Genomic DNA, 14,841 nt, shown 5'->3' with positions numbered 1-14,841 from the left:
AAAAAAAAACAAAAAATAATAGTTGATGGCGACTTTTGAATTACTTAGATATTCCTTTATGCTGTGAGTTAGAAAGTTTGGAGAGAGTACTTAAATTTGGGAGCATAGTTGGTGACACCCAGTTTGCAGAGAATTGCCGATGGATATTAGAATGAGTAGATACTGTTAAAATCTTGCTAACACAGATTTTTCTATATTTAGTGTCTATAGATTAGTAAGTTTTCTTTACAGAGAAGGAATGCTATAAATTATAACCATCAGAGGATTGAATTTCGCTATTGTTCCCTCTTTTGTGTTCCTGTAGTTTTTGTTAAACACTCTTTCTGTGCTTCTCTGAACGTATTGAAAATCCATACTCAGAAGCATCAGAAAAGTGACTGTATAGAAAAAGATTATCCACTTCATCTTCCCAAGATTTCAAGTGGACCCTTTTCATGGATGATATGTAGGTGCCAGGAACTAAGCAGGCTTAGATACCCTTTTTCAGATTTGGTCTTCACTGTTGTAATTAAAGTGTTCTATATCACATGGTAGGACCTCAGAAGATGCTGAATTGATTGCAACTATTTGACAAACATCTATCAGAGATGCAGAAGCCACCTTAAGTATTTCGTTCATAAGGATTCCATATCTTTCTGCCATAGGCTTCACAGGCAATTGCAAGTGACTTTATATACTTGTCAGTGCATAGTACATATTCTTTACTACCTGCTATGTATGGTAGCCTAGGAAGATAGGTTTCTCACAATTGGAGAATGGCACCTCATGATGTGGACGGTGTTCTTCTCTGTTTAAAAAAAAATAAGGATTCTGGCTGTCCAAACAGAATGGCAAAAGTCCACTCTATCTGTAATAGTGTTAGGGTAGCTGCAAATTGGATTCCATTATTACTCCATAATAACACAGTGAAAATTGGAGCTTGTAGATGTCACCTTTCCAATAGGCATATGTCTGTTTGAGTTCTCACAATCTAACAGTGAATATGAAATTCTTTTCTTTTTTTTCCCCCTATGGGTTTCAAATGAAAAAAGACAGCCTGAAGAGGAGAGATGAGAAAGCAGAAACATCTGTGGTTTGGCAAGCAAAAGAAACACTGAGAGTATTTGGGGTGACTTGTGGATTGTATAGAAACAAATAGAGTGAACCCAGCAGCTGCAGTGGATATGCTGTTTAAAGCCGTTCCCCCAGAACAGGAACAGTGGGACAATCCATTACTGAGTTGCATGATGCATTGGAATGTTGAGCTAATCAGGCAATCTAATTGAGTGAACATCTGCTGCTGCTTTATCATTATTCTCAAATGGGCATTATCTCTTTGCATGCCAGGGATGGCTAAGTATCTCTCAGCCTTTCTAATAGAAGCTGACTCTGGGGTTTATGTTTCAACTGCTTTCAATTGCCCTGAAATTTAGGCGACCCACTTTAAGGTCAAACACAGCATGGTTTTTCTTTTGATAGAACTATTTTTGGAGAAAATGATTAAAAATGTTGATGTCTAGGTGGACTGGTGAGGTATAAGGGTATTTCATTGAATTGGGAAAGAGTACTTTCATGCTGTCTTCCTACTAAGAAGGTAGAGTTACATGAGCCACGGTAACAGACAGCAAACTGTGAAGAAGATGTGGAAGCCCAGTGTCCATGACTATAAAGGTCCTCACACAAGTGCAGGGGACTTCAGCAGACACATGTGATTTCCTCATTAGTCCTCTTTTCTTGCTGGAGGGTTTTACCTGGATATACTCCGTGCCTATACTTTAGTCTTTTAATTATTTTTCAACCATCATTTTCTGGATGCTGTTGCCATAGCATCCAGCAGATAGAGAAGAAACAGCAATAATATTTGGCTGGTTTAACTCTAATTAAAACTCAGTCGGCCACACACAAAGATGTGAAAATAGGAGGGGACCTGTTGAGCAGGGATCCTGTGGTAGAGGGTGGAGAATGCAAGAAGGGAAAGGTGGTGAACACGACTTAAGTTCATCATATAAATGTATGAAGCCGTCACTAAGGAATTTAAAAGGGCATGCAACAACTCTAAAGGAAAAAAGGAAAAATGTGCGAATAAAGAATTTTGAGTCATAATGAAAACAATACCATTGCAACAAACACAGGTTCGTGGAGTGACTGTACCAAACTTTACCTGCACTTAATTTGCAGCTAATGTTGGACTCTTTGCCTGCAAATATGTATACTTGTTCTGTTTGTTGTCAGTCACTTCTATTAGGAATAAGAATTAAAAAAAAATGATAGAGCTACTAGAACTATCAGGTGAGGATGAAGCTGGTGCTGAGGCTCTAGACGAATTCTACTGTCTCTAATACGCCAGGTATGGGAGGAAAAGGTCACTTCCTTTCATAGTTTTGTAATATTGATATTCTTTTGAAGATTATGTTGGCTTCGATTGTGAGTGCTCACTCTGGATCAACCTTACCCTCATATGTGATCATCAAATTTGAAAGTAAATTCTTAGAAAAACATAACTGTATAATGTTTTGAATGAAAAGTGGTGGCAGTCATCTCTTCGTTTGCCAATACCTGCTGAAATCTAACTGCTCTTAAAGTTTTATAAAAAGTGGTGAGGGCCTTACTAGACCTGGATAGAGGTGGGTGGTCCTTGGACTTCCCACAGGTCAGGGAACCCTGATTGCTCTTCAAGCTGATGAGGGAGAGGGACTTGATCAGGGGATGGGGAGGGAAATGGGAGGCGGTGGCAGGAAGGAGGCAGAAATCTTTAATAAATAAATAAATTTTTAAAAAAAGGAAAAAAATGGTGAGGGTAGAATAATGGGATCCTATCTCATGAAGTTTCCATTTGGCGTGGAAGGAGAAAAAAATTCTAAATCCCCAGTTAGTGTTAAAATCCAGGGAGTGGTAATTGACCAAAGAGCAATATAGCAAGATTAGGACACATTGAGGAGAAGCAAGATGCTTCTATAAGGGGAGGATTTATGTAGCAGAGACCAGGAGTTTGAGTGGAAAATCAAGCTACCAGAGAGTGTGGTAGAAGAAGGCTTGGGGGCAAGCTTTAGCCAGTGCAGATGTGCTGAGGAGGGCATGGAACGATTCTCTTCCTAAAGGAGGCAACTATGGCTAGAAAAGAGTAAAGGCTTCTGGAGGAGTAGGGTGACCCAAGAGGGAGGCATAGAATGGCTTTTGTCACACATAGTGATGAGTCAGTGTTTTAGTTTCTGAACCATGGGAGGCCCTTGATAGGATTTTCGGTGTAGAAATAAAACTTCTGGTGAAAGTTTTAAACATTGGCACCGTATCAACAGAGAGGGAGGCGGATAACTGATTTACATGGCAATTTCAATAATCCACTTAAGAGATAACAGCCTGGGATGGTAGCTTGGAGATGGAAAGCTGATGGTAGTAAAGTACTTCTAAATATCTATAAATATGCGAATGTAGATTTCATTATGCATTAATTTGAATTTGTGTCTAAAATTGGAAAAAATTTGGAAAGTGTTTAAAGATAATTAGGGCATCTCAAGCACATAAAATTACTTTCTAATTTCTGTGAGGTTACCAACTGTTCTAATAACTGCAATATGGAGTGACCCTCACAGGCTGTCAACATGTTCCTGGCCCGATACGCTCTGCTGAGCCTCCAGACACAAGGCCATTGGTTTAGGGTTAGGCATTTATGTATGCATGTGCATGAAGTTATATAACCAGACAGAACATATCAGCTCTTCTTGCTTAGGCTGAGGACCATACACAGAGAAGAGTGTAGTGATATACTTAATGGTAGGTAGCCAAGGAGAACCATCACTGGGATTGTCTCCCAGGGATCTCCAGTCTCATTGCCAGAGCAGCACTGCCAGTTTATGTTGCCCTTACTATTGGGCATTCACTCCATTTGGGCAATTGGACACATAGTGTGAGTCTTGAGTTGCCACCCTGGGTATGCAGTGGATCTTAGCTTCTTTGGATTAGTACATTCTAACAAAATTCTAAGTATTTTGGGTTTAAGGATGTTACCAGTGTCCTGTTGTTCAGATGTGAATGACTCTGGTGATGACCTTCTATGGATTTTTGTATGGGTTACTGATGTGTGATTTGATAAACTGGAAATCTGTACTTCACTATGCTAGGCAGTTGCATAGCATAAAACAGGAAGCCATAAGAAAGTTAGGTGGGGGAATCAACACCAGAAGAAGCTTCCATCTTCTTTTGTCCTCAGAGGATTGTACTTTGTCCTTTCTTCTCATTTTCTCTTTGAGCAATCCGCAACCCATGAACTTAACATTCAGCTGACCAGTTTGGGTGGATGGTTTGTGGGGAGTGGCTATGTTATATATGTCTTTTTTTCTTTCCTTTCCTTTCCTCCTTTTCTTTCTTTCTTTCTTTCTTTCTTTCTTTCTTTCTTTCTTTCTTTCTTTCTTTTTTTTTTCTTTTTCCATCAAGACTGACTTTCAAGCACAAAGCTCCCCACTGGTGGAGGTAGACTGAGCATGTACAAGGTTACACAATGACTGCCACATGCCAAAGCTCCCTGGAAAGAAGGCATCTTCTGAGCTGCCTGCAAGCAGGCCTCTAATGAGACCCCAAAGGAGCTGGTATGGCTGCAGTTTCTCCTTTATTACATAGGAATTATCAACCTCTCATGGGTCTTTAGTACCCCAAAACCCACCAGCGGAGATCATTCAACTTCCTGCATCTAAAGAATCACAGCATTTGGGAGCAGAAAGATAACAACTTTCTGTGGGCTTTGTTCATTTTGCTACTAAGGGAAGACCAGAAAACTCCACAAAACTGAGCCAGTCTTAGACATGGGTCTTACCCCCTGTGTGTCTGCCTCTTCCTAATAATAGTATTGATCATGATAAGAACTATAGGTAGCTTTATTGAACTTCATAATGCTGTTTAATATTCCCTATGCCTTATAATATTTGGATATGAAATGACCTTCAAGTATAGATATCATTGTTCATGAACTATAGTCAAAAATTAGGATTTAAGATGTTAATGTATCTAGAGATGATATGCAAATAACAAATCTTAGGCTGAAATAAGAGTTCTTACACCAATACTATATGAATCATAACTGTGTTGTTCTTTTACCTATTTTGTTATTAAAATGATACTGTGATTTAAAGTTATTAAGAAGATGTGGTTAGCATACTTCTGATCATTTTCAATATATACATATAAGTTAGGTAGGTATGTATCTGTCACTTCACATCATCAAGAGGGTTACCAATATTTACTCCTAGGAGCTGGAAGCTCCTTTAGCATGCATTCAATTGTAAACAGCATGGAGGAAGGTTTCTCGGATGTATCCTGTAAGAGGAGGTGGGAAGCAGAAATGGAAGGCCATACCAGTTGGTAAAATTATTATGTCAAAGCCTTAGGTCCTCTCATGAGGAGTTCGGAGATGCTTTAATCCATCTCAATTCTCTAACTTTGGTGCAGTGCAGTGGGCCTTAGTATGTCAATGAAAATTTAAGCAGTCATATGCAATTACATCAGAAGATGAAGGAATAATTTGAGTGGACCTTTTTGTTTGAAGACATTTCCTAGAGAGAAAGCCAACTGAGAGCCATCAGCCACCTATATTTGTAGCAGTTGGAACAATGAATATTTCATTCAGAAGAGGAATTGCTGTAGTCTGCCTTCTGTGTAGCACACATTGTTTTGTATACCACAATAAGATTTGAAAACTCCTTGCTATGTATTTTTTTAGGCTCTCCTACTTAAGAGAAACTTAAGAAGGGACAAAAAATAGAAAATGTATCCCACTGTAAGCCACTGGACAGGTCCGGATGGAAATACATAATTACCTTCTCTCCCCTGGTATCATATGGTAGTTTGTCAACTTGACACATCTAGAATTACCTTGGAAGGGAGTCTCAATGAAGAATTATCTACATTAGGTTGGCCTATGGATATGCCTATAGGGAATTTTCTTAATTGGGTCAACCATGAGGGGAAGACCCACCCTGAATATGGGTGTCATCACTTCATGTGTTGAACCCTAGACCAAGAAAATGAGAATTGAGCTGAGCATTCCATTTATGCATGAATTCACTGCTGTTTGCTCTTAACTGTAGGTATGATATGATTAATTATTCAAAGTTCCTGAGACCTTTACTTTCATGTAATAGTGGACTGTTATATGGAATAGGGTGCAAACCAAGCCCTTCTGTCTTAAATTGTTTTTTTCAACGTGGTTTTTTCCCCCCACAGCAATGAGAATAGGAACTAAGACTATCCATTCTAGAGTCTCTGTCTATCTGTCTTTGTGTGTTAGACTTCAGGTCTAAAACACCTGCAGCATCAATATGGAAACTACATTATGAAACTTAGTTGTGCTCTATCTGTGTTTTCTAATGCAAATTATCACTCTGTAGAAATGAGGTTGTACACATTTTTAATGTAGAGGGTTTAAATTTTTTTTGAAATTTATTTCATACAGGAGCATAGTAGTTTTGTATTTATAAATCTTTTCCCTCCAACTTTTCTTGTGTTTTCTTCTACTTACTCTCAAATTCATGAACTCTTCTTCAACTATTATTCCTGTCTATTTATGTGAGGGAATGTTGAACAATAAGACACTCCATTTGGAGCTTGTTTTCTTCTAGAAAAAAAAAAACTGGTCTTTTGGCAAGGAACTACACATACTTCAACCACTGACAAAATGCACAGTGTCTATACAGGACAAGCAGGATACAAGAAAAAAAAAAGACTATCAAACCTTGTCAAGACAGGGTAAGACAGTTTTGGAAATTTTCCTGCCTCTGAAAATGGTCTTCCAGTTACTCTAGGCCTTAGCCAAAGTTGGGTGCTCCAGCATTGCAAATGAGACTTTTGTGACTGTCCAGGCAGCATGATGTCTCTGTCAATTCTAGAGTTTTGGAAGTTGCTTATAATGCACTTCCCGCTTACTTAGGTAATATTATATCCTTCTGTTATCTTTGATGGGGTTGGAATAGATAACATTCTAGTTTTTCTTAGTTATGATCAAAGATAAAAAAGATTTAATATTGTAACTACAATTCTTGTGTGAAACCTGTTTTCTTACATGTAATTTTACTATGTTAAAGTTAATTTTTTATTTAAACAGAAGAGGGGAAATGGTATGGGAAGTCTTTCTGTATATGTGTTGTTTCTACTGGCTAATGAATAAAGTTGCTTTGGCCATTAGCTTAGCAGAATAGTGGAAGGTGAAAATTCCAAACTAGTAGAGGAGGAGAGAGTAGGTAGAGTCAAAGAGAAGCCATGGAGCCACTGCAGGAGACAGACACAGAAGACAAGATACTGGATGGAACCTTGCTGGTAGGCTACAACCATGTGATGATATACAGATTAATAGAAATGTGTTAATTTAAGATAGAAGAGCTAGCTAGCAATAAGCTTAAGACATTGGTCAAACAGTATTGCAAATAATACAGTTTCTGTGTGATTAATTCAGGTCTGGGTATCCAGGAATGAACGAGTGGCCTCCAACTATGTGTGTGTGTTTGCGCATGCACACATACAGTTATATGGAAATATCTATATATAACATACTAAATGAGTTCATTTAGTGTTGCTCATGTGTATATATGTTTAGCACTGACCCTGAGGATTGACTAACCTATCAGGGATCTCTTCTTGGAGAAAATGTATTTTCTGTCTTTTAGCAGTAGTTAATTGCTTCTAGCTCTTTATCTAGGGGCGTGCCTTGTGAAATTTCACATCTGTGTTGGCCTTCGAACTGGTGTCATCATTATGAAGGTCTTGTTTAGGCAACCTAATTGTTGAAGTTCCATGGGTTAAAGTTCTCTATATGTCTAAAAAGCACTGTTTAATAGAAGATATCCTGGTTCTCGGTTTTTTCAATCTTCCCAATATCTCTTCTGTGATTTTTCCCTAATCCTTATGTGTTGGGGTTGTGTTTCAGATGTATCAAGTGGGGTTGATCATGTGACAGTGAGTTTTTCTCTTAATTTTATCAACTAGTGCATCTCTTTAGAAAGAAATGACTCATTTGATGAGGCTTGAGAGCTAAACATATATCTACATATAAGGATGCACGTTTAGAATACAGTTACTAATTATATTTCAGTTAGGAATATGGCAATATAGGTTCCTTTCTGGGTCTGTGTCATAATGAGCCATTAATGCTTGGCTGGGTTTACAGGACCAAGCATGAATTCTCTTCTGTCGAACAGGCCCAATTCCAATTAGACAGCTATTAACCCCAAGATAAAAATGCCATAACTACATCAATGGGGAGCAGTGTATTACTAGTCCGGATACTATTCTTAGACTGTCCATCTGGATAGGAACTGTTGGTTGGTTTTCTCCCTTGAATATTTGTCTTGTACCCTCTACTATGTGAGTTATTTTTCACAGAAGAGGCTTAAAGATCATATCTATCTCTATTCCTTCAAGACCTGTGTCCAGATTTTGAGGGGTCTTCAGAGATAGGGTCTTGCTTTCTTGGAGACAACCAAGAATGCCAATAGCCTGTGTTATTTTGAGTCTTTAGAACTTTCCTGACCAGCAAATAAAAGGGAAGTTCCCATTCTTGTCACTAGGGTTTTGTGAGACAGTATACATTCTTTCACATAAACACATGTATTTTAAGTAAACATGAAGTAATATGTTTCTCTATGGAATTTTAGATATCCTTAGTGACATTTATCTTCCCCTTATTCTTCTCTTTCTGTATTTCCACCATTTCTGTTTCTCAAATAAAGTCTCTATGATTTTTCCATTTCCCCTCCCATAGTGCATGAATCCTAGTATCCCGCTCCTTAAAACAAATTCTGCACAACCCCCACATTGTCCCTTTCTACTTAACAGGTATGTTAGTTTTTTTTTTTTTTGTCAGCTATGATTATCTGGAAAGAGGAGCCTTACTTGGTAATATTTCTCTATCATATTGACTGCAGACAAGCCTGTTGGGAGGGCCTTTTCTTGATTACTATTTAATATGAGAGTTCCCACCATACTGCAGGCAGTAAAACTCCTGGACAAGTGATCCTGAGTGGTATAAGATATCAAACTGATGAAGCCATAGGAAGCAGACAAGAGAGCAATATTCTGCCATGACTTCAACTTCAGGCCCTGAATCCAGCTTCCTCATCTGAGTTATTTTCCTGACTTGCCTTTAGGGATGGAATATAAACTTGTAAGGTTAAATAAACTCTTCCTCTGCCAAGTTGCCTTTTAGTCAAGATACTTATTAAATTAAAAGGAATACAACTAATAAACCAGCATTCTGTGGCTACTTCAGGTTATATATCCAAATATAGAGATTCAGAGCTGATGTGGGAAGTCCTTTTGTATATGTGTTGCTTTTATTGGTTAATGAATAAAGCTCTTCAGGCCAATGGCCTAACAGAGTAAAGCCAGGTGGGAAAACAGAACAGAAATAGAGAGAGAGAGAGAGTAGGCAGAGTCAAGGAGATACAATGTAGCTGCCAAAGGAAAAAGACACCAGCTACCAGCCAGAATATTACTGGTAGGCCACAGCCTCTTGGCAATACATAGATGAATAGAAATGGATTAGCTTCAGATGTGTGAGTTAGCTAAAAATATGTCTAAGCTATTTGCCAAACAGTGTTGTAATTAATATAGTTTCTGTGTTATTATTCAGGTCTGGGCAGATGGGAAACAAACAAGCAGCCTTCATCTGCATAGAACTACTCTCTATAAATAAGAGAACATGTAGCATTTGTCTTTCTGTGTCTGGGTCACATCACTCAGTATAATGTTTTCTCATTTCTTCCATTTATCTGAAAAGTTCATAATATCATTTTTCCTTAAAGCTAATCCCATACTTTCTTTATTCATTCATCAGCTGAAGGACACCCAAGCTGTTTCAATCTCCTATTCATTGTGAATAGAGTGGCTGTGATCATGGTAAGAATATCTGTGAAACAGGATTTTCAGTCCTTTGATTACACATTGCAGAATGATATATCTGGGACCTGTGCTAAATTTACATTTACCTTTTGGAAAATTACTTGTAGTGACTACTGCAGTTCACAACCCACCAACAGTGATTGAAGGTTCCTCACCATTCTGAGTGAGGTAATGCGTCATCTCAAAACAGTGTAACTTCTCTTCCTTTCACGTCCTCAGGGTTGGTTCTCCCACAACTACACATTCATGGCCATCTGTACCGTGTTGCCGATATAAGGGATACTCTTCCTGAGTGTTCAGCCAATGAGGGGCAGAGGCAACTCTACCACTTTTATGACCTCTGGGCCAGTTCTTCCATCTGCCTCAGGCATTGATGGATTCGGCGGGCGTATATTACCCACCCATGCTGCCAAATGAGCCCATGCTGCCATATGAGAAATGAATAATGGGTACAGCTCTCCCATGCTTACAACTTCGGAGCTGTCTCGCCATACCTCTGCCAATGGGGTTGGTTCTATTGTGCTGCCCAAGGCTTGCTCTCCCAAGTATTATAGCTGGTGTATGTGTGTGTGTGTGTATACATGTGTTATTGTATGTGTTACTTTTATGATTCTTGTTAGTTTTGAAGGTTTTGTGTATTCTAGATGTTCATTTTCTATTGGGTGAATGACAAAGATTCTTTCTGATTCTGTAGACTTGTTCTTCACTCATTTGATGTTTTCTTTGTTGTTAATAAAAGCATTTAAGTTTTATGAGGTCCCACTTGTCAGTTGTTCCCCTCATTCTTGTGTGTATGGAATTCTATTTAAAAAGTACTTTTGATGTGGAGGTCAGAGTGGAAGCAGATGTGAGTGGGTGCAACAAAAGGAATCATGGCTGCAAAGCCTGACTTCAGCAGTGGCAGGAGGTGTGGTGAACTCTGCCTTGTATAATGTGGATGCTGGGCACAGAGCTGTCATCTTTGACCGATTCCGTGGAGTACAGGATGTTGTGGTAGGGGATGGGGCTCACTTTTTTATTCCTTGGGTACAGAAACCAGTTATCTTTGACTGCTGCTCATGATCACGGAATGTCCCAGTCATCACTGATAGCAAAGGTCTGCAGAAGGTCAACATCACACTACCCATCCTCTTCCGGCTGGTGGCCAGCCAGCTTCCTTGTATCTACACGAGCATCAGTGAGGACTATGATGAGCAGTTGCTGCCTTCCATCACTACAGAGATCCTCAAGTCAGTAGTGGCTCGCTTTGATGCTGGAGAATTGATCACCCAGCGAGAGCTGGTCTCCTGGTAGGTGAGTGATGACCTCACAGAGAGAGCAGCAACATTTGGGGTCATCCTGGATGACGTGTCCTTGACACATCTGACTTCTGGAAAGGAATTCTCAGAAGCAGTGGAAGCCAAACAGGTGGCTCAGCAGGAAGCAGAGAGGGCCAGATCTGTGGTGGAAAAGGCTGAGCAGCAGAAAAAGTCAGCCATCATCTCTGCTGAGGGCGACTCCAAGGCAGCTAAGCTGATTGACAACTTCCTGGCCATGGCAGGCAATGGCCTGATTGAGCTGTGGAAGCTGAAAGTAGCTGAGGACATTGCTTACCAGCTCACCCCCTCTGGGAACACCTACCTGCCAGCAGGGCAATTGGTGCTCCTCCAGCTTCCCCAGTGAGGCCCGCCTGCTTGCACCTTCTCAGGCCAACCAGGCTGTGGCCTTGATCATTCTGAATACACTTTCCTTCGGCCCCACCCCAGAAATCACTGTGAAATTCCATGACTGGCTTAATGTGAAGGAAATAAAAGCAGAATCACTTCAGATTTGTAATTATCAAAAAAAAAAATAAATATAAAAAGTACTTTAATGTATCTTATATGGTACTGCCTTTATTTTCTTCTATCATTGTAAACATTAATGATTTCGTATTGAGACATTTGATCATTTGGAGTTGATTTTCATATAAGGTAATAGATATGGATCTATTTCACTCTTCAACATATAGACATCCACTTTTTCTTGAAGTATTTGTTAAAGATGCTGTCTTTTTCCAGTGTATGTTTTTGGTATCTTTGTCAAATCAGGTAACTGTAGTTTTTGTAATTCATACTGGATCATCTGTTTTATCCATTGATCTGTATTTCTGATTTATGTTGGTTCCATGTTGTTTTTATTACTATTTTTCTATAATATAGCTCAAAATCTAGTATAGTAATACCCCTAGAATTGTAACATTGATATCTGGTGTCTTTTGTTTTTGTTTCTGTTTCATTTTGTTTGTGAAAAAGTTCACTTGTCAGTCTTCCCTTAATATTTTAATAGAGTAAGAATAAAAAGTATTTGGAGTGCTGTAAGCCTGACTCAATGGTTAAGAACTTCTCCTTTTTCAGAGGACCAGTGTTCAGTTCCCAGCACCTACATGGCAGCACAAAACCATCGGCATCTCTAGTTTCATGGCATGCATTGACCTCTTTTAACCTTGGCAGGCTCCATGCATGTGTGTGGTGTACATATATAGGCTAAGAAGTCATATCCATACAATAAAAATAATTACATATTTTAAAATAAGAAGTATTTAGATGACCAAAATATTTATGAAAAATTAGAAACCTCACTTGAATTTATTAACATTTAAGGTTAAGATCAGGAAAGGAACATTTGAGTTTCATTATTTCCCAAGGTGTCTGTAAGAAATCTTTATGTTCGATATAAAAATAGACAATTATAGTGACAGACTGTGTTGTAGGATTCAGAGGCAGAATGTGAGGTATGTATATAATTTCGGTTATGTTTCTTCAACCAGTGACAGATAGATTTTTCCCTTAACAGATGTTATTGGTATAAATGGCTATTCATTTAGTGTAAAAAAGTGGTGAGTCCATTATCTTACAACACATAAACATGGATTTTGTATAGCTATAACAATTTAAAAGAATTAAAGAAAACCTTAAGCAACCCATTGACAGATGACCTACTTAATTTAGTGCTAGATTAAGCATTATTTTTCAGAGGAATTTATTTACTTTTATGTGCAGGTGTGTGACCTTTTGTGGGTTTACCATGCATGTGGAGGTATCGGGAGACCCCAGGAGAGAGCGATAGATCCTTTTGGGTGGTAGTTATAGGAGGCTGTAAATTAGCCAGTATGGCTGCTGCAAACTTGGGTGTTAGAATTTGAACTTGGGTTCTGCATAAGAGCAGTGCTGCTCTTAACTACTGAACCATTTCTTGGCCCCTGAGACAACACATTCTTAAGATAGCCACTAAGAAAAGGTAAAAGTATTTTCTAAGTAAAACTTAAGCCTTGAAGTATAGAAATTGTTATCATAATTAATATCAGTGGAAATATATTGAATAAAATTTGCAGAGTAGATGAGAAGAGGCAATGTCTATGCTGAATAAATGAACAATGTCAGATGAACATAAGATACAAAAGAATATAAATGTGACAACTAGTGATGAAACAAAAAGAAAGTGATTAAATATTGTTTACAAAGTGTTCATTGTTGGTGTTAGTGAAATATAGGCATCACTAATCTGTAAATTTGGCAAAGATGCTTATAATTATGACAGTTATAGGAAAAGTATTTTGGTCGTGCTTACTTCTTTCTAGATAAAAATGTGAAGTCTTACTATTTTCAAATAATTTGGCGCTATGCATTAAAATATAAAAATTGGGAATTACATATAATTTTCTTTGAAAGCCAATCCCATATAAATGAAGACATAAGTGTGTGGTTTGCATGCATGTGCTTACATGTGTTTGTTAAACGACACGTCATAGTATTCAAGTGCAAATCCTTCTGATACATCTGCACATGCTGTTTTTTATTGCATTGACATACAAGATTAAAGCCATCCCCACTGACTTACAGAACCTTTACATACTGAGAATAGCGGATTACAGAAGAAACAACATTGTGTTTTATAAATTGTTAGCATACCTTTTTGTTTATGTATATAGTGATATGCTCAGATTCATGCACATTTTAAACTAAATAGTTGAGATAAAAAATATTTCAAATTGCTTTTTAAAAAAAACATGGAATACATAGTTAAAAATGCCAGGGTAATTTTTGAGTTGGAGAGCACAGTGGAGTTGAGAATAAAGGAAAATAAAACAATAAAGCAGTTTGAAGAATTAATAAGATAAAAAAATTCAGCAAATAAAATTATGTAGTGACAATTTTGAAATCATGGTGTATGTAGTAAATGTGAGGAATTGTGTTCTGAGTGCTTCAAGTGTCAAAAAACCAAAACAAAACAAAAAACTAAATGGAGAAATTTGAGAGATTAGTAAGACAGGACAAGCGTGAGTGGTTAAAGCAGAAGTTGGGCCTCTGTCCCAGAGTGGAACATCAAGTGAAAGGTCCTGAATGGCTGCCTTGCTTATTTGGCTTTTAATTTACTAGTATTTGTTGGTGTGTGCTTTTGTGTTTGTGGTAAGCCATACAACAACAAGAAAAAGTCAGTTCTCCTTGTTTCACTGAATATCTGGGTGTCTTTAAGAAAATGGATTTCATATCTAAAGATGAAGTCTTCTGTACAGGTTTTCAAAAAAGAGAGATCAGAAACTGTTCTTGAAGTAAAATTTAAATAAGAGATCTTTCTCTTGACATTGGTGAGTTTACAGCTTAAGTCAATCAGTATATTTGAGCTGTGAATGCATAAGATAACTTCAGTGGTGCCGGTGAAGTATAGGTAGAATTTCAAACTACAGAAATGGTGATGAAATTTGAATCTTGTAAAAATGATACTGACTGTACTTAGACTTACTAAAAATATTAATCAAAGTTGGAAGATTGCAAAATAATATTTTTTTAGAGTCTTAAAAGTCTGATAGGCCAGCAAAATGTTTCAGTGAGTAACAAAAGAAGCCATACACTCCTGAAAACCTGAATTCAGGAACTCAAAGTGTAAAGAGAAAACTGACTCTCAGAAGTTGTAGTGTAATCTCTACACATGAAAATTGACTTTCAAAATTGTCCTATAACC

At 37.9% G+C, this 14,841-nt stretch overlaps 1 protein-coding gene and 1 pseudogene across 2 annotated transcripts in view; both read left to right on the top strand.

The window, feature by feature from the left end:
* The window catches only part of LOC101996920, a 14,139-nt pseudogene extending 2,616 nt beyond the window's left edge, over positions 1 to 11,523 (top strand).
* Positions 1 to 14,841, top strand: part of Cntn3 (contactin 3) — a 374,705-nt gene that overhangs the window by 47,176 nt on the left and 312,688 nt on the right. The window lies entirely within an intron of this gene.

This window comes from Microtus ochrogaster, unplaced genomic scaffold (assembly GCF_000317375.1).
Source record: "Microtus ochrogaster isolate Prairie Vole_2 unplaced genomic scaffold, MicOch1.0 UNK1, whole genome shotgun sequence".
Classification (NCBI taxonomy): domain Eukaryota; kingdom Metazoa; phylum Chordata; class Mammalia; order Rodentia; family Cricetidae; genus Microtus; species Microtus ochrogaster.
This window is presented reverse-complemented; position numbering and strand designations above follow the sequence as displayed.